Raw genomic sequence first — 25664 nt, forward strand, 5'->3', positions numbered from 1 at the left:
CAGGCCCTCCTGGTCCAAAGACCCCATGCTGCCCAGTTACACCCGTGTGACTAAATAACTCACATGTTGTTGGAATGTGGGAGGAAGCCTACACATTCGCAAGGAGAATTATACAAACTCCTTACAGACATTGGTGGGATTTAACCTGGGTCACTGACTCTGTAATAGCATTATGCTAATCACTAGACTACTGTTATGTTCCTATCTTAAAGTCAAAGGCAAAAAAGCATATTAGGATTCCTAAAGTACTGTTTTTTAAGACCAAGTAAATGAGTCGAGGGAGATAGAGAAGTATAAATCTTGCCATTCATAACAAATCAGTTATTCATATCAAATCAGTTATTCATATTTTATGGTAAAATTTAAGCTATGTAACATTGCATCATTGAGTAGATTAATTTCATGTTTTCATTTCAACAGAATGCAAAACATTTTTGTGTGTCCTTGTGTTTTATGTTAATAAGGTGTAACACAACAGTCCCAGTATAACTCATTGTTAATTTGAGTTGAATGTCACCATTGTGGATCATTCACATTGGTTCTTTCACGTTGAATGCAGTACATAGATGCACAGTTAAAATGCGGGAATTGCACTCCATGCACCCCACCACTGTCACCAAAAGATGTAGGCTGTAAAATAAATGTCAGAGATAGGTTCTTTACACAGAGATTAGTGGGTGCCTGGAAAACCTTGCCAGGAGAGGTGGTACAGGCAGATATATTAGGGACATCTGAGAGACTCTTAACAACACACACAAAATGTTGGAAGAACTCAGCAGGTCGGGCAGCATCTATCGATAGTCGACATTTCGGGCCAAGACCCTTCTTCAGGACTCTTAGCTGGATACATGACTGGAAGAAAAATTGAAGGCTATGTGATAAGGAAGGTCGGTTTGATCTTTGATCATTAAAGGGATGGCACGACATTGTGGGCCAAAGGGCCTGTACGGCGCTGTAATGTTCTGTATTCTAAGTAGCACCAGTGTGAGTTCTGCAAAAACAAACTGAAGTCCTTACTGGAAAACATCAGAGAGGTGATTAAACCACAAATGCTGTCTGACCTAATGATTTCCAACTTCCTGCTTAGTTTCTGGCCTTCAGTACTGTTTAGTCGAGAGTTGCTCATTAGCTAACAGCTGCAATGCATTTTCAATTTGCAGATTTTGAAACATTAATAATTGAAGCAAAGGGTTTAAATTGAAATAGAATAACTTTTAGAATCTGTGTTAATTTGTTTTGTAAATTGAATTTCTTTTGTTAGTTCATTATTCAAGAACAGTTATTGAGACTGGTTCTGAAAGTGGAGGATAAAATGTCTAACAATGAAACATTAATTAACGATGTGAAGCACTTACTGCAAATCACTGGAGAAAGTCTGTTACTTTAAGGAATAGTTTCAGAACAATAATTCTGCAAATAACACAAGCTCAGAAACTGCACGAGTTAATATAGCAGCTTTTCAAACAGGCGGCGATTTCCATATAAAAGACCTTAATGAAGCCATTAAGAATTACAGCATCATCAACAATTTGCATTTAAATATCCCAAGGCACTTCACAGAGCCTCAACCAGAGAGAAAAAAAATTAGATATTAAATGTCAAAGTTGCTGGTGAACGCAGCAGGCCAGGCAGCATCTCTAGGAAGAGGTACAGTCGACGTTTCAGGCCGAGACCCTTCGTCAACTTTGATGTGTGTTGCTTGAATATCCAGCATCTGCAGAATTCCTCTTGTTTGAGATATTAAATGAATCAATTGCTATGGGGGTTCTTTCAAGGAAGAGATGCTGAGGTGGAAGATCAAAACCAACTGAACGAGAGAGCAGGCTCAAGAGCTGAAATATTTGCACGTTCTATTCCTGGGTGGTGGGGTGGAGATACATCACCACCAATGGATGTGTAAGGCACTCCTTCCCTCCGCTAGCCTGCAAGACACCCTTGGGCAAGGTTAGCTCCCCCAGTCAGGGTCATGTGAAGCTATGGGGGCAGCTGGTGGATGGTCATATGAGCAACAGATGCAAATCCAGTTGGCTCCATCTTGGATACTAGCCTACAAAGTATCCAGGACATCTTTAGGAAGCGGTGTCTCAGAAAGGCAGAGTCCTTTATTGAAGACTTCCAGCACCCAGGGCATGCACTTTTCTCATGGTTACCATCAGGTAGGAGATACAGAAGGCACACACTCAGCAATTCAGGAACAGCTTCTTCCCCTCTGCCATCCGATTCCTAAATGGACATTGGACCTTTGGATACTACCTCACTTTTTTTAATATACAGTATTTCTGTTTTAGCACAATTTTTAAATAATCTATTTTGATTTACTTGTTTATTTATTATATTTTATTTTATTTATTATTATTTTTTCTCTCTTTCTGCTAGATTATATATTGCATTGAACTGCTGCTGCTAAGTTAACAAATTTCATGTCACATGCCGGTGATAATAAACCTGATTCTGATTCTGACATCACAAGTCCTGATTATGCAAACGTTGACGCCAGACAGGCAATCTCTGAAGAGTATTAATAGTGGCTTGGGTCACCCGTCTTGTAAAGATATTGCCCAGTAGAAAAATTTGCCAAGAACAATCATGTTCATGAAAAGGCTGTGATCACCCTTGTCATACAACACGACACATAATGATGTTGAGGATGATGAGTTCTATTTCCTAAATTCCTATCTTAGATTTAGAGATTAGCTTCCTTTGTTATATGTACATTGAAACAGCAAAATATACGGTGAAATGTGCCATTGGTATCAAATCAAATCAGCAGGAATTGTGGGGGGAAGCTTGACAATGTCACCTTTGTGCTGACATAGCATGCCCACAAGTTAACACCAGCGCAAAGGATATTAGGGTTTAGTCAGCTCTAGTTTTGAAGGTTGTCTATAAACGAGTTGAGGAAGATGAAGAAGTACAAATCTTGGGGTTCCATGGCTGAAACCAGTGGTGTTTTTAAGGCCTTGAGGACAGGGCCCAGAACTTGAGTTTTTCAGGACAGAAAAAAAAGGATTTGCACAAATATGGAGCTGTGGAAACAGGAGCAACACTCACAAAATGCTGGAGGAACTGAGCAAGTCAGGCAGCATCTATGGAGGAGACATTTCAGGCTGAGACTCTTCAAGACTGGAAAAGAACAGGGCAGAGACCAGAATAAGAAGGTAGGGGTGGGGGAGGTGAAGGAGTACACTCTGGCAGATGAGAGCAGATGAGTAGGAAGGTGGGTGGGTGAGGCAAGGGGAAGAGAGGATGAAGTGAGAAGCTAGGAGGGATAGGTTGAAGAGATAAAAGGCTGACGAAGTAGGAATCTGATAGGAGAAAATGGTACACCATGGAAGAAAGGGAAGGCAGAGGGGAACCAGAGGTACTTGATGGGCAGGTGAAGAGAAAAGAAGGGGTAAGAGGGGAGATGGAATGGGCAATCAACAATAATGAGAATGAGTCAAAGGGGTTTTATAAAATAAATCCTACTTGTACTCTCTTCAAAGAATTCCAACAGGTTGGTCAAGCAAGATTTTCCTTGAAGGAAACCATGCTGACTTTGTCCTATCTTGTCCTGTGTCTCCAAGTACTCCATAACCTCATCCTTAACAATTGACTCCATCATCTTCCCAACCACAGAGGTCAGGATAACTGGTCTATAATTTCCTTTGTGCTGCTTCTCTCCTTTCTTAAAGAGTGGAGTGACATTTGCAATTTTCCAGTGTTCTGAACCATGCCAGAGTTCAATGACTCTTGAAAGATCATTACTAATGCCTCCCACTATCTCTACTGCTACCTCTTTCAGAACTGTAGGGTGCAGTTCATCTGGTCTGGGTGACTTATGCATCTTTAGGTCTTTCAGCTTTTTGAGCACCTTCTCCCTTGTAATAGTAACTGCACTCACTTCTCTTTCCTCACACCCTTCAACACCTGGTACACTGCCAGTGTCTTACACAGTGAAGACTGATACAAAGTACTCATTTAGTTTATTTGCCATCTCCTTGTCTCCCATTGCTATTTCTCCAGCCTCATTTTCTAGCAGTCCTATATCCACTCTCATTTCCCTTTTATTTATTTATATACTTAACAAGCTTTTTCTATCCACTTTGATATTGATTGCTAGCTTATTTTCAAATTTCATCTTTTCCTTCCTAATGTTTCTTTTAGATGCTCTCTGTTGGATTTTAAAAGCTTCCCAATCCTCTATCTTGCCACAAATTTTTGCTTTGTTGTATGCCCTCTCTTTTGCTTTTTCATTAGCTCTAACTTTTCTGTCAACCACGGTTGTACTATTTTGCCATTTGAGTATTTCTTTGTTTTTGAAATACATCTATGCTCTCCTTCCCCATTTTCCCCACAAATTCATGCATTGCTGCTCTGCTGCTCTGCTGCTCTGCCAGCTGCCAGCATCTCTTTCCAATTTACTTTGTCTTACTCTTGTCTCATACCACTGTAATTTCCTTTACTCCTCTGAAATACTGCTACATCAAACTTAATTTTATCCCTATCAAATTTCAAGTTGAACTCAATCATATTGTGATAACCTCTCCTAAGGGTTCCTTTACCTTAAGCTCCCTAATCACCTCCGGTTCATTACATAACACCAAATCCAGTATAGCTGATCCCATAGTAGGCTCAAAGATAAACTGCTCTCGAAAGCCATCTCATTGGCATTCAACATATTCACTGTCTTGAGAGCCATTACCAACTTGATTTTCCCAATCTGCATGTTGAAATCTCCCATGAATATCAGAACATTGCCCTTTTGACGCGCCTTTCTGCTTTTCCATTGTAATCTGTGGTCCATATCCCATCTACTGTTGGGAGGCCTGTATATAACTGCCATCAGGGTCCTTCCACCCTTGCATTTTCTTAACTCAACCCACAGGGATTCAACATCTTCTGATCCTATGTCACATCTTTCTACTGATATGATGCAATTCTTTACCATGAGAGCCATACCTCCCCCTCTGCCTGCCTTCCTATCCCTCTGATACAATGTATAACCGTGGACATCCAGCTCCAACTACAACCATCCTTCAGTCACAATTCAGTGATGGCCACAACATCACACCTGACAATCTGTAAAAGTGCAACATGATCATCCACATTATTTCTTATACTCTGTGCATTGAGATATAACACTTTGAGAAATGTATTTGCTATCCTTTTTTGATTCTGCATCTCCAATGCATTCACCTTGCTGGCTGCAGCTTCGCCCTATTATCTGCCTCTCCTTCCAACAGTCTGACTGCATGCTATCTTTGTTTTTTTTTACCATTCATCCTATCCTGAGCTGCTTCACTCCAGTTCTCATCCTCCTGCCAAATAAGTTTAAGCACTCCCCAGCAGTTCTAACAAACCTCTCCACGAGAATATAATCCCCCTTGGGTTCAGGTGCAACCCGTCCCTTTTGTCCTACCTCCCCCAGAAGAGATCCTAATGAACCAAGAACCTAAAGCCCTGCCCCTTGCACTAGCTTCTCAGCCACACATTTATCTGTCAAATCATCCTGTTTCTGGCCCCATTTCCACAAGGCGCAGGTAGCAATCCAGAAATTACTACCCTGGAGGTCCTGCTTTTCAGCTTTTGCCTGGCTCTCTAAATTCTCTTTTCAGAACCTCTTTGCTTTTCCTTCCTATGTCATTGGTACCAAGACACGTGACTGCTCTCCCTCCTTCTCCAAAATGCTGTGGTCTTGCTCTTTCCTTGTTTCTTTTAGTCCTGCTTTGTCCTCTAAGCTTGTATTGTATCTTGGGCTGGCGTTTGAGTCTCTTCTCTCTAAGTCTTTGGCTCTTGTGGTCTCACACTCCTTGGTACTAACAGATCTGTACAGTTTTTTACTGTGCCTTGGTACAAGTGGCAATAATGGTCAATTTACTGGCTCCATACCAGTTTGCTGCTTTATCTGTAATTTGCACTGTCAGCTTTTGCTGTTCAGTATAAAATGCTACATTGCGTGCAACTTCTGAATATCATTAGCTGTACATTTGGGAAACATTTTGTCTGTATAAATGGACTTATTGAGAAAGATAATCATTTGTTCATAAAATGTCATGTCATATGATGTGGGCGATCATGGTCTTTCCATGACCCTGATTGTTCTTGGCAAATTTTTCACAGAAGTGGTTTGCCATTACCTTCTTCTGGGCAGTGTCTTTACAAAACGTGTGATGCCAGCTGTTGTGTATTAAATATTTAAATAATATTTGAGTAAATTTGTTTATATATTGCCCAATTAAGCATGTTCATTTCTTGTTCTTGTTAAATGATTCTTGTTCGTTTAAATAATTAATTACATGTTATATGTAAAATACATATATCACGCTTCCACATGATAACATGCGCACCTCATTTGAAGTAAGTATGAAGTTTTGGACTTCTGTGTCTTCCTTTGGATTAGTTTATGTTTTGAAGTTACAAGACAGGTGACCCCCAGCCATTGTCAATACTCTTCAGAGATTGTCTGCCTGACATCAGTGGTCACATAACCAGGACTTGTGATACGCACCAGCTGTTCTCATGACCATCCACCACCTGCTCCCAGCGCCTTACACCTCCTGTAGTAGAGATGTACGTAGCTCCACCCTGCTACCCAACCGAGAGATAATAGTTAGTATCATTTGCATGCATGTGCAGAGTGACTGGATGCGGACATCCTTGTATCACTCTCTGCTTTTATGCTGATGACATGAGAAATCTTTATCTCTAACGGTTTTCTAGATGGTGAGGGAAGCCAGGATGAGCCCTTCACAGACTTGGGAGCTAACAGTGTTGTGCTATCATCGATGGAAATCTTCGAGCTGAAATCATAGAACTGAATATTGCGAAAGAATTCACTTTAAGTCCATTGTATTCAACAAAATTATAAGTGTTAGAGAAGATTATGCAGTCAGATAGTGTACCTCAGACACACAGACATGGCAAGGACAATGAAGAGGGTTATGACCCATTATGGTCACTGGATGGAGACATGGTATTTGTTAATTTAGTCAGCGGTGTTTTGCTCTTGGAGTGGAAGGTTGTTGATTTACACGGGGAACTGCATAATTCTAAGTAATAAAAGTTTGGCAGGAATGTGAACTGCAGCAAACTATTCAGCTTGCTTTTCTTTTTTGAAGCACATGAAAGAAGTTTATGAACTTCAAAAAATGGGCAGTAGTGTAATGGTTAACGTAACACTATTACAGCACCAGTGACCCAAGTTTAATTCTGCTGTCTGTAAGGAGTTTGCACGGTCTGCTGTGACTGTTTGGGTTTTCCTCTGGGTGCTCTGGTTTAGTCCCACATCCCAAAGATGTGCAGGTTGATTGGTGGTGTGGGTGTAATTGGGTGGTGCGGGCTTGTTGGGCTGGGAGAGCCTGTTACTGTGCTGTATCCCTAAATAAACAAATAAATTGGTAAAGTTAGATTTTGAATGTTGGCCATCTTCAAATTTATTTAATTTGTTTAGAGATACAGTGCAGAACAGGACCTTCCAGCACTATGAGACTGTCCAGCAACCACCCCCACCCGATTTAACCCGAGCCTGATCATGGAATCACTTACAATGACCAATTAATCTACTAACCAGTACGTCTTTGGACTGTGGGAGGAAACCAGAGCACTCATACGGACTCCTTACAGGTGATGTCAGAATTGAACTCTGAACTCTGACACCCCGAGCTGCAATAGCATCGTGCTGATTGCTATGCTACCCTGGTGCAGTAGGGCACTGGAAATGACTTTTACTATAAATTGTCAATTCATCAGAATTTTGATATATTATCCTAATGTTTCTTATAGCCAAAGAGTATAAAAGAGGCACAAATAGATATTCCCTTCTAGAGCTATCATGTAATTTCTTGGATAACTACATATTAATGTGATGTAATAACACAATGTAATAATTTATAAATATTCCATAATATCTGTAAAACTAAATGCTGGAGTAATTCAGCAGGTCAGGCAGCATATATGGAGGGGAATAAACAGTCATGTTTCTGGCCGAGAACCTTCATCAGGCTGGAAAGGAAGAGGGAAGAAGCCAGAATTAAAAATTGCTGAGGAGGTGAGGGGGGATGAGCACAAGCCAGCAGGCAATAGGTGAGTCCAGGTGAGGGTGAGGGTGTGTAAATTGGGGAGGGGCAAATGGAGGAGATTCGGATGAGGGAAGTATTGGTAGTAGTGGAAGAGAAACACCATTCTTTAAAAAAGGAGGATATTTGAATGTCCTGGAATGGAATGTCCCATCTTGAGAACAGATGTGACAGAGAAGGGAATAGTATTTTTACGAGTGATAGGGTGGGAAGAGGTATAGTGAAGTTAACTGTGGGAGTCAGTGGGTTTGTAAATGATGCCGGTAGCTAATTGGTCTCATTGGTCTCCAGATATTAAGAAAATTAAGAGGAAATTAAGAACCTGGTGGCATGGTGCGAAGACAATAACCTATCCCTCAACGTCAGCAAGACGAAGGAATTGGTTGTTGACTTCAGAAGGAGTAGCGGACCTAACGACCCCATTTACATCGGTGGTGCGCAAGTGGAACAGGTCAAAAGCTTTAAGTTCCTCAGGGTCAATATCACAAATGACCTGACTTGGTCCAACCAAGCAGAGTTCACTGCCAAGAAGACCCACCAGTGCCTTTACTTCCTGAGAAAACTAAAGAAATTTGGCCCGTCCCCTAAAACCCTCACTAATTTTTATAGACGCACTGTAGAAAGCATTCTTTTAGGGTGTATCACAACCTGGTATGGAAGTTGTCCTGTGCAAGATCGAAAGAAGCTGCAGAAGATCGTGAACACGGCGCGGCACATCACACAAACCAATCTTCCATCCGTGGACTCACTTTACTCCGCATGCTGTCAGAGCAGTGCTGCCAGGATAATCAAGGACACGGCCCACCCAGCCAACACACTTTTCGTTCCTCTTCCCTCCGGGAGAAGGCTCAGGAGCTTGAAGACTCGTATGGCCAGATTTGGGAACAGCTTCTTTCCAACCGTGATAAGACTGCTGAACGGAACCTGACCCGGATCTGGGCCGTACCCTCCAAATATCCGGACCTTCCTCTCAGTTTTTTTGCACTACCTTACTTTCCATTTTTCTGTTTTCTATTTATGATTTATAATTTAAATTTTTAATATTTACTCATTTTTACTATTTTTAATATTTAATATTTGTAATCCAGGGAGCGGGAAGCGCAGAATCAAATATCGCTGTGATGATTGTGCGTTCTAGTATCAATTGTTTGGCGACAATGAAGTATAAAGTATAAGTATATAGAGACTGAGAGATCAAATACAGAAGAGAGATGTCAGAGATGGGTAAAGTAAATTTGAGGGCAAGGTGAAGTTGGAGGCAAAGTTGAAGAAGTTTGCGAGCTTAGCAGGCCTGCAGAAGCAGGAGTAATGCAGTCGTTAATGTAGTGGCAAAAGGGTTAGGGAGTGTTTTAGTTTTAGTTTGGAACCTGAACTATTCCACATAGCTGACAAAAAGGCTGGAATATCTGTGGTCTTATGAAGGATGTAATGAAGTGCCTTTTCAGTGGCCTCTGACACATGGGTCTCTCACTTTTTCTTCCAACCCAGTGTTTCCTTTACCACCTTCACCATAGTACCAAGTTTTGACAGTTCATTGTTTCTGGGTTTTCTCAGACAAATTTCTTTAACTTGCTCTCACCTCTTCTTATACTTCTTAGTGTTTCTCAAGGTTAAATTGTGTTTATTGATCGGCCTGTCAATCACTTCAAGATATTTCATTGCATAGAAGATGCTGTATGTCTATAAATCGTCACATTTATTGTTGGAAGTGAAGAGTAGAATGCCTGTCATGCCCTCTCCCCAATAAAAGAGTAATATGAGATGAGATTAGCTTTATCTGTCACATGTACATTGAAACACACGGTGAAGTGTGCTGTTTGCATTAGTGAACAATACAGTCCGAGGGTGCACTGTGGGCAGCCCGCAAGTGTTGCCATGCTTCCAGTGCCAACGTAGTGTGCCCACAATTCACTAAACCTCATCAAATGTCTTCAGAATGTGGGAGGAAACTGGAGCACAACTAGAAGAAATCCACACAGTCGCAGGGACAAGAGGCAAATTCCTTACATTGAACCCCAGTTGTTGATCATTAGTGCTGTAAAGTGATATGCTAACTGCTATGCTACTGTGCTGGCTATTAAATGATAGATTAATGAGGACTTAAAAATATTTATTCAATCATCAGTATTTTATATAATGGTTCAAATGGTCATTAAAAAGGAGTGTCAGTAAAGTATCTTGAACTACCATAAAATGTTTGCTTTTATATACAGAAAGACATATATACATCAAAGTTCTGGAAAAAGGATATCATTATCATGAAGGGCCCCACCTGTGAGATGAGGCAAACATTTGTGATTATACTGGCCTTGTCATTTGCATTCATGATGAGGAGTAATTTATTTAGTTAGAAGATGCTGAATCTGTGGAATTCATTGCCACAGACGGCTGTGGAGGCCAATTCATTGGGTGTATTGAAAGCGCAAGTTGATAGGTTCTTGATTAGTGAGAGTGTCAAAGTTTACGGGGAGAAGGCAGGAGAACAGGATTGAGAGGGATAATAAATCAGCCATGATGGAATGGTGGAACAGACTTGATGGGCAAATCTCCTAATTCTCCTCCTATATTTTATGGTTTAATCTTAATAAAGCAAGTTCCAATTTGGAGTTGAGGTTGGAGATTGTAATGTATGGATCTATTTCATTTAGAGCGGTGACTCCCCCACCCCCACCCTGCTTAGCACTATGTATTGAGCTGTGCATGGCGTTGTTCTCTCTCCTGCTGCAATATGAATACACCAGTTAAAACCAATTCCCATGTGTGTGCTTTTATTTAATTGATACAAATTGGCGATGAGTACAAACCTGAATGTCAGAGAATGTCATGAACTGCAGCAACAGTTACGAGACGGAACAGCGACCATTAAGCAGCACGAGAAAGCTGAAGGACCCGTGAGTAACAGTGAAAGACGCGCTGAACTTAAAGTGAAAATAACCTGGTGATGGCTTCAGTCGGGAAAGTTGATAGCGTTAATGAAGTTTGGGAGTCATATATTGATTGTAATGCAACCAACGTGGAGGAGCAAAAGAAAGCTCAACTCTTCTTAGCTTAATGAGCCCAAGAATGTAGTCTCTTATGCAATTTAGTAACCCCCGCAAAGCCAGCAAGCAAGGCGGTCAACAAAGTTGTTACAATTTTATAAAATCACTTGAGCCATAAACCACTGGTAATAGCCGAGAGATTTATATTTTGCAAAAGGAACCAGTCAAAAGATGAAAGCCTTTTTGAGTACATTGTAGAACTGTGCAAACTTTTCCAGAACTGTGACTTTAGAGATGGGGTTTCTGATGCATTAAAAGGCAGGCTTTAATGTGGCACGCATAATCAAAGCACTCAAAAGAGGTTACTATCCAAAAGAGACTTAACCTTAGAATAGGCATTGACCATTGCAATATTGTTAGAGACTGCAGCAAAGGATGCAGCAGAACTACAGAAAAGCAGGTTAGAACATGAAGTGCACAAAATATCTCCAAATGGTGCAAAAAGCCGAAGATGTTATTGATGTGGCAAATCTTCCCATGATACAAATGACTATTGGTTCAAAGAAAAGGTCTGCAGAAAGTGTGACAAGGCAGACAAAAAGCACAACTGAGTGAAAAGTCTCAAATACAAAACTAAGCAAATGCATAAAGTAACAAAATGTAAAACAGAATCAGACAATATAGAGTTTGACAAAGGTGAACTGTCATGCCTAGAACTGCATGGTATAACTGAAGAAGATTACAAAATCATCTGGATCACAATAGATGCATCCAGTGTAAAACTGAAAATGGAGCTGGATATGGGTCAGCATTGTCCATAATTCCAGAGGCTGACTGCAACAAACTGTTTTCTAAGATACCATTAGAGAAGACCTCAGTGATGCTAAAGACTTACACAGGCAAAAACGTGTCTCCCAAAGGCAAACTGAAAGTAAATGTGATGTACGGAGGCCAAACACAACAGTTATAGCTTTATGCATTGAAAAGTGGAGGGCCCTTTGAGACGCTCTATTTGGGGCATGTATTGTTTCTTGAACAGAAGGAAGATATAAAGTTGCTGCAGGCCCTCTTAGTGGCAAGTAAGAAATCAATCACTAGAAAATGGCTAAATCCAATACCACCTACATTAGAAGATTGGCACGAAATTATCTTGGAAATATTTAAAATGGAAAAGTTGACTTACTCACTGAGAATTCAAAAAGAAAAATTTTATCAAATCTGGAATAAATGGATTGAGTATATAACCCCAATGCGAGCAGACTTTAGATGACTCTCCTAATGATTTATACTGCTCTTCTCATCATCACAGTAATATTGCTAACGTAAGCACCCCTAGTCTAAATGTCTTTTTTTTTTGTTTTCTTTTGGAAAATAGAGAATTAACACAAGTAAAGGGAAAGATTTGGGAAAGGGATAAAAAAATGAAAAAATTAAGTAAATAAGTACATAGGGATTGGATAATTATGTCTGCGGGCAGGAGCAAGCATGAACAAATTAGGATATAAACACCTACAATGGTGGTTACATAGGCTTATATACAACATTTTGGACCAGTGGAAATGGTCCAGAAGGGTTATATGGAAACTATTATTACCATTTTTCTTAACAACTAATGCCATTACTTAGCCTAATAGGTTAGATTTACCACAGTACATAATTATCTATTTAAGTGTTTATTTTCCTTTTATATCATCTCAATGTGTACGTAAGAATGTATAAATAATTGTAGTTTTATACATATAAAAAATGGAAAAGGTTATATGTGTGAAAAAAGTACATGATATTTGTGAATTCCTTATCCAAATAAAAATAAAATTAAAAAAAAAGAAAAGTGGAGGGCCAGCACGTTTCAGATGTGACTGGTTGAGAAAAATCCAACTAGACTGGCACTCCATCAAAGGTCTCAGTGTGACATCAACAGGCAACTGCAGCCCAAATGGTAGCACTCTCCAGAGGCTGTTACAGCTGCTTAATGCTAATCAGGAGGTCTTTGAGAAGGGAGCAGATAGATAGATTGAAGTCTTGGCCAAAAGCTGTCCGGGATACTGAACAGTTCAAATTGCATTCCCACAGACACCATTACACCTGTGGGAGGGACTGCCATCACCATGGCATAGAGTACATATTGACTTAGTTGGACCATTCATGGAATCCATGTTTCTGATTGTTGTGGATGCTCATTCAAATTGGTCAGAGGTTATACCAATAAAGTCAACCACCTCAGCAAACACTGTCTCTGCTCTGAGGACTATCTTCACCAGAAACAGCTCAGAACAAATTGTGACTGACAACGGACCACAATACACGTCAGAAGAATTCCAACTGTTCATGAAGAAAAATGGCATCAGACATTTCAAGTCAGCTACTCACCACCCAGCAATAAATGGGATACCTGAAAGGTTTATCCAAACCTTCAAGAAGTCCATTAAAGCAATGGACATGGAAGATAGTTCTCTACAGCACCAAGTGGACAACTTCCTTTTTGTCTATTGGAACTTTGTTCATGTGATGACAAATCAAACACCTGCAATGCTGTTCATGAACAGGAGCCTGAGATCTCACATAGACCTCCTGAAACCAGATCTACAGAGGGAAGTGCAGAATAAACAGTTCAGCCAGTTGCCAAGTGAAGCAGCAAGGAGTTTTGAGATTGGACATTAAGTCCTAGCACATGATTCCCGAGAAGACAAGTAGAAACCCGGTAGGGTAGTTACAAGAACTGGACCACTGATGTATACAGTGAACGTTGGAGATTTGACATGGAGACGTCATGTGGACCAGGTACTGGCTGCTCAACCAAAGACCACACCTGAGTCAACTGCATCCAACAAGATGGACACATTACAGTCACCAGACTTACCTCTCATTGATAATCATGTCACTGACTGCAAAGTGACACTGGAAACTGAGAACGTTGTCTTAGACAGAACACCTACCAAACCTGATGCCAGTTCTCAGGTCCAGAGGTGCGACAAGAATGTTATCATTGAAAAGACACCTGCCAAACCTGATGCCATCCCACAGGTCCAGAGGCACTCTCCTGAAAGAAACGGAGCACCATCAAAAGGACTGAATCTTTAGAACTGTGTTAGTTATGGACTGCCATTGTGAAAGCATGTTTATTTAGAATATGGTTTTATGAAAGGGAAATTGAATGTTTTGTACATATACAGTTCTATGTTGCATTAATCTAAAGGAGGAGAAAGTATAATATATGGATCTATTTCTTTTCGAGCAATGACCGTCCCTTAGCACTATGTATTGATCTGTTATCTGCATGTGCACTATTATCTATGCCTGCACATTTTTCTCTCTTTCTCACACCTGCAATATGAATACACCAGTTGAACTCATCTCCAGTGCCCATGCTTTTATTTAATTGATATGCAGCTGTGCACAGAGGCAACAGTGATGATTGTGGACAGTTGTCCGCTTGAAGTCATTCTGGGTCATTGAATCTTCTCTGCCCTTTCAAGAACAGGGCAATGAAAATTATCTGCAGAAATAACTGCAGGTTCCCTGAGCTAAAAAAAAGTACAGCTTTTATTCAATTGATTGACGACTACTTCACTGAAATCTGTCAAATACAAGCTCCCAAATGAGTGCCTGGATTACTGAGTGCTGATTTATTTTCCCTCTCAATCCCATTCTCCTGCCTTCTTCTTGTAACCGTAAAATCATAAGATATAGAAGCCCAGTTAGGCCATGTAGCCCATCGAGTCTGCTCTGCCATTTCATCATGGCTGATCCAATTTTGCTCAGCCCCAATCTCCTGCCTTCTTCCCATATCCATTCATGCTCTGACCAATCAAGAATCTGTCAACCTCTACCTTAAACATACATAAAGACTTGACTTCCACAGCTTCCTGTGGCAAAGAGTTCCATATATTCTTCTGAGTTCTGCCCAAAGCCATTGAACGCTCTTCATAGGACAAGCCATTCGATCCTGGAATCATTTTTGTGAACCTCCTTTGAACCCCCTCCAGTTTCAACACATTCTTTCTAATATAAGGGGCCAAAAACTGCTTACAATACTCTAAGTGCGGCCTCACCAGTGCTTTATAAAGTCTCAACATTACATCCTTGCTTTTATATCCTAGTCCTCTTGAAATGAATGCTAATATCGCATTTGCCTTCCTCACCACAGACTCAACCTGCAAGTCTTCCAAAGTGCGTGACCAGACACTTCCCAACACTGTATTCCGTCTGCTATTTCTGTGTCTATTCTCCCAATCTGACAAAGTCCTTTTGTAGACTTCCTACTTCCTCAAAACTACCTTCCACCCCCCCCAATTACCTTCATATTGTCTGCAAACTTGGCAATAAAGCCGTCAATTCCATCTTTCAAATCATTGACATATAACATAAAAATAACCTTTGGCGTCCTTTCTAATCAAGAACATATCGACCTCTGCTTTAAGTATGACTTGGCCTCCAAAGCTGAACATGGCTTCCGCAGATTCACCACCCAAGACTGCTGTGTGCTTGTTCCGACAGAACCGTGGCTCCAGGACAACATTCCATGTGCAATCAGCCTTCAGGCCCTGTCACTCAGGAACTTGTGCTAATATTATTTTTGTGACTGTATTCTACTGTAGCTCTATGTGCTGTGTGTGTCCACATATACTGTGTTTTACACCTTCATCCTGGAGAAACCCTGTTTCATTTAGCTGTATTCATGTGCAAGGTTGAATGACAATTAAACTTTAGCTTGAACTTGGGGAAGGATTGCATAGTCAATTATTTTGAACAGCAGAAAGAGATTGAAGAGAACACAGATTGAGGGATGAAGCTTAACTGCATTGCCACAGGAAAGACAGGGTAATTGGAGATGAAGTTGCTTTCTCGCGCTTTAGGTGATTACACAGAATGAGTGACAAGTGCCAGAGACATTCCTCTGTCCATGAACGGCTGCTGGTTTATGAATACTGAGGAAATATGAAGAAACTAAAATAAATTGCAAAAGAAGTGACTGTTTATAATTACAATGGGTTCTGGTTAATTTGGCCGTTGGTTCATTGGATCAGCCATTTATTTGAGACAACTCTAAAAGAACAAAAAGTAAATCGAGAAAATAGCCAGGATTCCCTTTGTTTACTTGGGAGACTATGCTGCTTAATTTTGACAGGAGGCTGTTTCCAAACTTAGACAAACACTGTGCTTAGAGTGTGATCAGTTTTTAAATAGTATCATTTGTGTACGCTTGTGTTCAAAAAGCAGTGATTTTTGTCAAGGATAGGTGGCTAAAAATAAGTAGTAAGATAATTTGTAACTTTTGCTGACTGCGTTTTCAGGCATTCAGGCTTGGAGATGCCAGAAATGGCCAGGGGTGAAAACGAAACGATTTCACTGCTTCAGCAAGTTAGGAATTATGAAGAATTTGAAAGTGTTGACAATCATTTTTTGAATGTTACAATTAAAATGAAGATTTGGAGGATGCATTCATCTAAAGCATTGTATGAAGGCAGTCCATTATCTGCACTGATTTTGTTTATTTACAGTCCATCAAAAGAACACAGGATGAATTCCTCTATCGATAATATCAGGAACCATTACACAGTTTTAAAATACTATAGAGGTATTGGTAGTGTTCTAATTTGTTCTGTATTTCATTTAAATACATAAATTGCTATTCAGTTAAATGATAGTTTGTCTTTTTACGTACCTTTTAACTATTTCAATGAAACTTTATCTAATTAGGGCAGCCACTTAATTGGGCCAAAATGTCCTGGCCTGATGTGTCCCAATTAGCTGGAATCCACTGTATATTTCAGATACTTGCCACTTTAGCTACAAATGTTTCTGATAGATTTATTCAATTTCATCCGCAAGATGTCCATTAATAAAATTCAGCCCAGTTCAGGCTGGAGAGATAATTGAAACTGAACACCAGCCACTGGAACAGGTGCCAGAATCAGTTCATTTCTTTACAGCAATTGATGTCTGCCCTACATTCATTTCCATAGCAACCAACAATTATTTGTCCTTTAAATTTTTTTCTGGTAGGTTTAAATTTCCTTTTATATTGTATATGACAACTTCATATTGCCTGTAATTTGCAAATCTTCCATTAGAAAATACTTACAAAATTAGTAACTTCATTATTTATACCTGTTTTTAGGATTGCAAACTTACACTCATTTGGCCACTTTGTTAGGCTCACCTCTACAGCTGCTCGTTAATGCAAATATCTAATCAGCCAATCATGTGGCACCAGCTTAATGCATGCAGACACGGTCAAGAGGTTCAGTTGTTGTTCAGACCAAACATCAGAATGGGGAGGAAATGTGATCTTGGTGACTTTGACTGTGGAATGATTATTGGTGCCAGACAAGGTGGTTTGAGTATCTCACAAAATGCTGATTTCCTGGGACTTTCATGCACAACAGCTTCTAGATTTTACAGAAAATGGTGTGAAAAATGAAAAAAAAACACACATCTAGTGAGCAGCAGTTCTGTAGGTGAAAATGCCTTGTTAATGAGAGAAGACAGAGGAGAATAGCCAGACTGGTTGAAACTGACAAGAAGGGAACAGTTTCTCATTGGCATTAGCACAAAGTAATGGCCCTAGATCTGAGTGTTATTCTTTCTGAGAGCTCAGGCTAATGAGTCCAGCAGTGTTTCAGTTGGCTACTGCTGATTTTGTCCATGAGGATCCTGATATTTCAGCTTTTGAACATCAAATTGAGCGCTGGAAGATGCATGTGCGTAATGTAAGATTGCCTTTCCAAATCGATTGTCACGTGGCCTTGACAGAGGGAGGTCTTGATTCGATGACAAGAGAGTCCATGATGATTTGATGTCAACACTCCTCAAGTCCTAAAAACTAGCATCACTGTTCTCTCCCAGACTCACACTGAAAACATTGAGATTCTAATTATACCGGAACAGCTCTCATGAGCTTCACTGCACAGTTTCTACGTGAAGCCCTGTTATTTTGAAAAGTTGAGCAGGAGGTCCTGGTCTAATCACGTAGACACATACCATGGTCAGGAAAGCTCACCAATGCCTCTACTTCCTCAGGAGGTAAAAGAAATTAGATATGTCCCCATCATCCCTTCAAAATCAAACGTCAAAATTTGACAAATAGTTTTCCCAAAGATGAGCTTAATTACACATAGGCGTGAATTAGAATTTGATTAACTTCTTTACCTCTTGCTTCCGCTCCAGTTCTGTGTGTACTGAGTGGACTAATGAGGCAACACAATTCCTACAGTCTTCCACAGATAACCAGATTATGGTTTTCTATTTGGATGCATAACAGCTTGTGACCACAAGAAACTCAGTTGTGGACATAGTTCAGCACATCATGGAAACCAGCATCCCTTCCACGGATGGTGTCTCATGCCTTCTCACTGCCTCAGTAAAGCAGCCAGCATGTTTAAAGACCCCACCCGACCCAGACATTCTTTCTTCTCCCCGCTTCGTCAAGCCTAAGATGTAGTACACCTGAAAACGTGTACCAAGAGGGTCAAGGATGGATTCCTCCTTACTGTTATAAGACTATGAAGTGGTTCCCTAGTACAACTTACTGATTGTCCATTACACCACTGGTGTTTAGGGTAGCAATGAAGGTCTTCCATCTCTGGTTGTGTTCAGGGCTTCTTTCATTGTGTCAGTAGCTTCCTCTCGGTTTTCACTACTGTCAGTCATGCACGTCCTGAATGGAGATGCAGTCAGATGTAGAAGGATTCTTCATTGCTTCTTACGTAACAGTTTTGTTTTACCGGTCAGATTTGTTAGCCCTGAGCTGAACCCCTGAACTTGGAGGACCGGTAGACCACTGTTGTTCTGGCCTCTACCCTTTGACCTGTTTGGTATAGATGACCTTACTAAGAGCTAAAGCATAAAGCCCTGACTCCAAGCCAACATAGCTCTCCAGGTCATTGAGACACGCAAGCCTCTAAACACGATGACAAGGTTATGGTCCTCTTTGAAGTCCCGAGTACAATAAATGGACTTTCTGCCTCATAAAATACCTTGTTATGATCTTGCACATTGTTGTTTATCTGTACTGCATATTTTCTGTAGCTGTTACACTTTATTGGACCATAAGACATAGGAGCATTATTTATTCTGTATTGTTATTGTTTTACCTTGTTCTTGCTCAATGCACCATGTAATGATTTGATCTGCATGAACAGTGTGCAAGACAAGTCTTTCACTGTATCTTGGTACATGTGACAATAATAAACCAATTCCAATCCCAATACTTAAAGACATCCTCAAAGTTTCCGAAATAAATCCAGCATCCTTTGTGTTCCGTGCGAATATGCAGCCTGTGAAGTTCTAAATCTCACATTCTGCCCACCTGCTCAGGCTAGCAAGCAATCAGGGACCAAATAGAAAACCATAATCAGGTTATCTGTGGAAGTCTGTAGGGATTGTGTTGTCTCATCAGTCCATTCAGTACACGCAGAACTGGAGTGGAAGCAAAAGACGGAGAAGTTAATCAAACTCTAATTCGTGCCTACATGTAATCAAGCTCATCTTTGGGAAAACTGATGGTTGTATTTTGATGTTTGTATTTGAAGTTGGACAACTCTCAGGTACTGTATGTAAGGGCAAGGTAACAAGATTATTTAAATTAAAGTATTAGCATTGGAAAACTAAGCCATGTTATGAAAAGCAGTTTCAAAGACTGGATCCATCATGTTTGTTTTTTGTTCTTTGGAGTTACCTTGCACTTAAAATAAAATGATGAGTTAATCTAAATATTTAAAATTTATGCAATTTTATTAACACTATTAAAGCAGTATATTGAATTGAATTTCTCCCATTGTTAGGAGCAGTGTTTATGGCCATGGAGTTGCTGATAATGGCAAAACAATGGAATGTTTCTGCTGTTGGTAATTATTTAAATATGCTAATAAATTTATCGGTACACTTTGCACATTACAAGGAGTATAGATTTTAGGCAGACCTGTTGAAGTATATAGAACATTGGAAGCAAGGTACATTGGAAGTACTAATACTGTCAAACATTTAGTTTCTTCATCAGAAGCTTGCAAAGCTCGGCAAACATGGCTAAGGTGTGCTTCACCCCCCCCCCCACCCCCGCCACAGTGCCCTTGAAATGGGGCCATTGTTGATGCAATTTTATTTTTTTTAGTAGAATATTGTCAACTATTGCTGGTGCCCTATCCATTGAATATTAGACTTCAAGCTATGGCCACGTGTTTTTTTTTAGCTTGGAGAAATTATGCATCAGTAGATAATATCAAAGATAATAGCAGCTTCTGTCCAGCCTGCATCTAATCTTACATACTTTTAAAACAGAAATCAAGTAATGTTTTCTTCTTTACTGCCATGCTAATATCCCTATTTCCATATGTATTTCACTATATATAAAATGTGTAGGATGTGATTTTAATCTATACTTTTTACTTTGCCTTCTTTATCTGAAAATTTGTTAATCTTTCTCATCGATGTCCTGTGCCTGATCTTTGAGAGCTGTGTGTTAGTGAAGATCCTCAATGGTCCTCAGATGCTGATTTGCAAATTACAGCAACCTTCCTGAAATGGATTACTCCATTTAAAGTTCCCTTTCCGTTACGAGTCACTATTTTCATTTGCATGAATCATCATTATGTGCCGTGTTGTATGACATGGGCAATCATGGTCTTCCACCTGTCTTTATTATTTCCTTCACACTGTTGTTCTTATCCTTTTCTCTATCCATGACCGTGATTGTTCTTGGCAAATCTTCCTACAGAAGTTGTTTGCCATTGCCGCCTTCTGGGCAGCATCTTTACAAGATGGGTGACACCAGCCATTATCATTGCTCTTCAGAGATTTCTGCCTGGTGTCAGTGATCGCGTAACCACGACTTGTGATATGCACCAGCTGTTGACACAACCATCCACCACCTGCTTCCATGGCTTCACGTGACCTTGATCAGGGGCTAAACAAATGCTACACGTTGTCCAAGGGTGATCTGTAGGCTAGCAGAGGGAAGGAATGCTTTACACCTCTTTTGGTAGAGAGGTATCTCCACCCCGCCTTCCATTTACAGTACACAAATGTAAAGGAGAATTGTTATTCCAGATCTGATGCAGCACAAAAAAAACACAATAAGTTAAAGAGCACAATAATAATAAAAGCACAATAAATATAGATGTATAAGATAGCTTATATACATTGGTTGTAACTCTGAAGGCTAAAGTGATGCTAGGTGCAGAGGTGTCTGCATATAAAGTGACTGACAGAAAATGAAAAGTTGTGGTGGTGGGATGTGTTGTGGGATGGGTAAGTGGATGGAGGAGCCTTACTGCTTGGGGAAAGTAACTGTTTCTGAGTCTGGTGGTCCTGACATGGTTTATGCACTACCTCCTCCCTGATGGGACTGGGACAAACAGTCCATGAGCAGGGTGGTTCATTTGGATTGCCAGAGGATTTGAGAATGTGGTCAAGGTTCGTTCAAATATGCTGGAATTATTTTTTATGCAGTCAGACTGAATAATAAAACTCTTTTTGTGGATAGTTCCGTCCAGTAATAGACACCCAACAATGATACTACAGCTCAGAGGACAGAACAAGATTCATTTCCAGATATGGTTAGCATTTACTGTGTGTGGGGAAAGTCTGCTCATCTGTAGATCTTGTTGTTTGACTGCGTGATTATATTATCAATTATATCATATTAAGTCTGCACATTTGCACTGGAGGTATATCTCATCTTAATTTTATTTTTGTGCTGTGTTTGACTTTGGAGAATTTGTTTGGAGAATTGAAAGTAAGAATACACTTAAATTTAAGACATTAAAAATACTGATTTACAATTTGTTCCTTCATCCAGAACCAGCAGTTCACTTTAGGTGTCAGTTTGAGATGAAGTTTGCTTCATTTTTCACAAGTTGATTAATACATGTGGTGGAAATTTCCTAGCATGCTATTTGTGTAAAATTTTAACTTGGCTTTGATGGTGTAGAAAATTTTGGCAGTAAAGTGTATAAACCAACCTGTTTAAAAAAATAGCAAATAGAGGAATTTATGTGCCAGTTTTGTGTTTTTGACCAGAGGGCGTATTTAGTGTTACAGTGATCACTTCCACTGGCACTTTATCATGCCTTACCATCTGTATGAGCATGGAATGATTTGCTGCTGCTGTGATTTCCTCAGCTTAAACACAGAAATTCTGAGCAAATCCTCCACAGCATGTTCTATTACACTGGGGCCACCCTGTTAATCCACATCATTCAAAACATCCTGTGGCCATAATGCCTTGAGCTCACGGGCAAAATTCACAATGTCAGTACACAGTTTGCTTTATAGATTGAAGAAATGCTGTCTGGCACCCCCAAATTCTTACAGTGCAGAGTAAGCAGGGGGATGATTCCTGTGCCACTGTCTGTTAGGAGTTTGTACTTTCTCTATGTAGTCATGCATGTTTCCTCCAGATGCTCCCGTTTCCTCCCCACACTCCAGAGATGTGTGGGTCAGTAGGATGAATCGGTCACATGGTATAATTGGACGGCCTGGGCTCATTGGGCTGGAAGGGCCTGTTACCGTGCTGTATCTCCAAATAAAATAAAATTAGATTATAATATACATGTATGGCTAAAAGCAGGATTACAGCAAAGAGGACAAACCAAGGTAGGACTTACCGTGACGAGTTGGACACTGAGGAGTGCGGTAGAACAAGAGGGATCTGCAAATACAGACCCATAAAAAGAACTTCCGGCACGTTGGCCATCGTAAATCAGAGCACTGAGTGCATGAGTGGGATATCAAGTAGAAGCTGTATAAACTGTTGGTGAGATCAAATTGAGAGTAATGTGAGCAGTTCTGGTCCCCTACCTACACGAAAGAGCTCAATAAATTGAGAGAGTACAGAGAAAATTTACAAGGATATTGCTAGGACTAGAGGACCTGAGTTACAGGGAAAGGTTGAATAGGTTCGGACTTTATTCCCTAGAGCGTAGGAAAATGAAGGGAAATTTGATAGAGGTATACAAAATATGAGAGGTATAGTTAGGATAAATGCAAGCAGACTTTTTCCACTGAAATTGTGTGATAAAGCCCAGGAAATAAATACTAACCTATTCAACCTCTTGGTACATCTCTGGTCCTAAAGTCCTGGCAACATCCTTTTAAATTTTCATGGTACTCTTTCAATCTTGTTGATATCTTTCCTGTGAGTAGGGGACCAAAACTGCACACAATACTCCAAATTTGGCCTTACTAGCAACATCCCATTCCTGTTCTTAATATTTTGATTTGGGAAGGGCAATCCACCTTGCTGTCTGTACAATCGGATCTATAAATGCAGAATCTCCTACAGGAAGTGTAATTCACATTAGGTACAGACAGGTTTGGTTGGCTGTGATGTCCATCAGGAAGAATTGTTCATTGTCATCCAATGTGAAGATATACAAACAGGTAATTGTGCTTGTGGAACTGGATCTTAATGAGGCTTAAAGATAACAAGGGAAGGAAGATACAGTAACAAGGGCAAAGAAAATAGAGAACTGCAAAGATTTGGGGTGGCACAACGAGGCAGTTGGCATAACACTATTACAGCACCAGTGACCCGGGGGTTCAATGGGTTTAACTCCCGCCACTGTCTGGAATTTTCAGTTCTCCCAGTGACCATGTGGGTTTCCTCTGGGTGCTCTGGTTTCCTCCCACATTCCAAAGACACACAGGTTACTATGTTAATTGATCAGTGATGTAATTGGGTGGCACGGTCTCGTTGGGCCAGAAAGGCCTGTTGCCATGCTGTATCTCCAAATAAAAATGTAAAAAAACAGTTTGAATTAAGATTTCCAACAAACATCTGGCTTCCTGGGATTAATAAAATATGGTAGTTTTATTAAACTTTATAATTTAAATTTCGTCACTCAAAATTAAATTTTCAGGCTCCCAGTTTCTTAAACTTTAGTGGCTGCAATGTTCCATTTTGAATGAATAAGTTTTTTATGTGTTGAAGTTCGAAAATGGCATGAACCAGAGAACAGAAATATCAAATTACTGTGATTACGCTCATGCCTGGTGACATGTAAAATTGAAGCAAGGATTATGTATAATTTATAGAGCAGAGTGCATGGGGCAGCTTGATAGCATAGTGGCTAGTGTTACGCTTTACCGTGCCAGAAATCAGAACAATGTGTTCAGTTCCCACCACTGTCTTAAGGAGTTTGTACATTCTCCCCATGACTGCAAGGATTTCCTCTGTGTTCTCCGGTTTCCTCCCACATTCCAAACGTGTACGGGTTAGGGTTAGTAAGTTGTTGGCATGCTGTGCAGGCTGCCCCCTGCACATCCTGGATTGCGTTGGTCATCAATGTAAATGGCACATTTCAATGTTTCAAAGTACATATGACAAACAAAACTAATCTTTCTTTGCAAGGTTTTTAATTATTGAGAACTTCAGAATTTATTGTACAGCTGTTGATTTTCCATCTTTTTAATGTTTCAGACATAAAAGTTAAATTTAACTGGTTGTTGAATGAGGTATTAAAATAGAATGAGCCATTACAAATCTCCAATTGACTACTGTTATAGTTAAGGCTAACATGGTTGAGTTATTTTAAATTATTTCTGTTATAGGTTCAAATGCATTGTGCATTGTTTTTCAGGTCAGCTATATGTTTTGAGTCACTATTACCATTTTATAATGTATTATTGATATATTAAGATAATTAAAAGTACAAATGAAACTCTTGACGATAGGGGTAATTTGAGACATCTGTATGCAAGAGAGTAATATTTATAATATTAAAAGCCATTCATATGATACAGGCTTCATCGAAAGCTATTGGGTACATATCCAATGGAATGATATTCACACTTGTGAGTTGCTTTTCTTAGTATTTGTTGCAATTTGTTACAAATGATATTTGTAAAATATCATTTACAATATTAGTCTGTTAATAGATCAGTAATGGGTCTCTTTGTGATGCTATTGATCCCTATTGTATAGGCTTGGTGAAGTAATGGGGATCACCATTACTAATATGTAGTGTATCAAATAATACAATTTTCATCAATTGTAATGTGGTCTATACAAGCTCTAAAAGCAGTAAGATTATGCGCTATCCATGGGTTGTTTATAAAAGAACAGAAATTGACACTTAAAATAAGTTTGTTTTGTGCTCTGCATGTCTGAAAATGGCTTATTTCTGGGGGTGAAACATGTTTGCAGCTATTTCCAGGTCAAAGCTATCCGCTCTAGAAATTTGACTGCATACTTACAGTTGTGAATCACCTTTCATTACATAATGAAATATCCTTGTTGACTGTATGTAGGACGATGCCATACCTCGTGCAGTGCTCTGATATTGGCTGGATTACTCTTTCCAAGGAACATGCCTTGACTTTAAGGTTGTTATAGCTGGGGGTAGTAATGAGGACAAGCTCCCGCTACCTATTAAATGCTCCCAATGGCGTGCATCTCAAATAGCTGTTGACAACCATGTCTAGTTCCTGACCTTCATGCGTGGCTTAGCTACTAAGCCCAGTGGAACCACTTCTACTGATAGGAGAAGGGGTATAGATGGGTTATTGTTGCCTTAAAGCAAGGTGATTTCAGCAGATCGGCTCATCAGCCCTGTAGCTCATCTAGAAGGAATCTCAAACCTCCGCTGCCTTGTAGCTATACACATTCATTGGGAAGAATTTGGGA

The 25664-nt window shown here is 40.0% G+C and overlaps 1 protein-coding gene across 8 annotated transcripts in view; it reads left to right on the forward strand.

The window, feature by feature from the left end:
• The window catches only part of LOC134357816 (RNA-binding motif, single-stranded-interacting protein 3), a 1318209-nt gene that overhangs the window by 210925 nt on the left and 1081620 nt on the right, over positions 1 to 25664 (forward strand). The window lies entirely within an intron of this gene.

Source organism: Mobula hypostoma, chromosome 17 (assembly GCF_963921235.1).
Source record: "Mobula hypostoma chromosome 17, sMobHyp1.1, whole genome shotgun sequence".
NCBI lineage: Eukaryota > Metazoa > Chordata > Chondrichthyes > Myliobatiformes > Myliobatidae > Mobula > Mobula hypostoma.